Here is a 2,072-nt window from a genome sequence, read left to right as displayed (position 1 = left end):
GCTGGGACTTCTGTCCAACCTGAGTCCTCCCACATGACCTGGACACTCAGGAGTGAGGAGGTCACACTGTGGTCTATGGCCAGTCATAAAGACGCCAGTCATCTGCTTCTTCCTCCTGGGACACTGGCTACTGAAAGCCCATGACCATGTGGTAAGTATGCCAGCACCCCACTGAGCATCCACCTGGCAGTGTCTAAGAGGACAGCGACAGCTAGCACTGAGGGCCAGCCAAAAGCCAGCAGCAGCACCCAGCCATGTGGGGCCCTCCCTGCAGAGCCCACTTGCAACCACTACATCGGATTGTCCCACTTGCTCCTCCTGAAATTGTAGACCTATGAGCAAAATACCTGACTGTTGAAGTTTTACCACTTAATTTGCAGAGGCCCCATACAGAGATTGATAACTCATTCTGTCACCAGCTACCCTGCACACTCACACTCACATGCACACTCGAACACACGCGCACACACACACACCACCCTCATCACCGTCACCATCACTCCCTCCCTACCTCTCAGGACCCTTGGTCAAGTCTCCCAAGCTTCCCAGCTACTTGGCAGGGCACACAAGCCTGTTGGACTTACCATCTTTCACTTGCCCAACTTTAAATGTCTATTCCTTTTGCCAAGATTGTCAATCACCCCAAGTTCACCTGGAAAATTCCATGTCCCCTAAGCACTGCACTTCCTGAAAAGCTGCCTCTCCTGGCCAGGCCTCCCTCTCAGCATCACTTTGCTGGCGCTGCTGTGACGGAGACCATACACTGAGTGCCTCATGCAACAACATGTGCTGTTTCGTGAAGGCTCATGATGTACCCATCTCTGCATCTCGGGTTCACTGGTATTCTTTAGTCTTCCTTGGGTGGAAACAACACATCAGTCTACTTCATGTGGAGTGTCAGGCGGGGCTCTTTAGAAGAGCAGAACCAATGACCCCACATATATGATAAAAGGTTTCTAGGGTTGGCTTACACAGTAGAGCTGGGTGGTCCTGTGTGGCTCTCTGCACACTGCATACTCAGTCCACGAGACCAGAGGCCAGAGAAGTCCCAGCACAGCCTGAAAGCCTGGAAGATTCCCGGAGTAACTGGTGTTGAGTCCTTGTTGGGAGGCTGAAGAGGCTGGAGGTGAGCGGATGGCAGTGGCTGTGACAGCTGTGCTCACTCAGGGAGAGGCTAAGGCAGTCGTGTACCGCTTTTATCCTTAGATGGCTTCATATCTGGGTCTCCCACTGAAAGGTGCTGCACACTTGGAGGGTGGGCCTTGCCCTCCATTAATCCTTCCTTCTTCACAGATCCACTCAGAGGTGTGTCTCCTAGGTGACTCCAACCCCATCAAGTTGACAGTGAGACTGACCATGACACCTGACTCTGTGTCTGTTTCGGCTTTGCATAAGGACGTCCTCCTTCTGCAGTAGGATCAGGAGCCTACCTACTGCAGTGCTATCTCATCTTAATTTAACTAACTAAATCTGCAACAAACAATATCCAGAGAACAGCCCCCGTTCTGAGCTCCTGGGGCTCAGGCCTGCAACATACAAAATTTGGTGATGACATAACCACCCCATAATAATCACCTTAGCTTGACCTTGGTTCATGTCCCCTCCTCTACCCAGGTCTGTCCCCTCAGCAGTGGTGGTTGAGGAGTGAGGGAAGAAATGGAAGGTACTAGGATTCCTGAGCAGGTATGAGTTCCCACCTGCTTGGTCCTGGTGGGTGTCCAAGCCTGGCAGCCTGTTCCCCAGGGTGGTGGAGTGTTGAGGTTCTCTGTTATGCAAGTAGAAGTCTCTTCACGTCCGGATAGCTCACGAGCTTGGAAACCATGTGTTGCAGATTCCTTTTCATAGCAGAGTGCCTTCCTGGCATCCTCCCTGACTCTTCTTTTACAGTGCTCGCCACAAATACATGCCCTCTGGCACAGGAGTTACCAGGTTTTAATCAGGCGTTGTCTGATAGCCTGATAGAAGCCCTGAACCCTATGTAAATGAGGCATCCTAAAAGTACCAATCAGCTAAGACTTCTTCTACTGTCTCTACACTATAAATAGTCCTAGTTTTACCCCAATAAAGTTGGA

This window comes from Nannospalax galili, unplaced genomic scaffold, assembly GCF_000622305.1.
Source record: "Nannospalax galili isolate Female #2095 unplaced genomic scaffold, S.galili_v1.0 scaffold103, whole genome shotgun sequence".
Lineage (NCBI taxonomy): Eukaryota > Metazoa > Chordata > Mammalia > Rodentia > Spalacidae > Nannospalax > Nannospalax galili.
Note: the sequence above shows the minus strand (reverse complement) of the source record.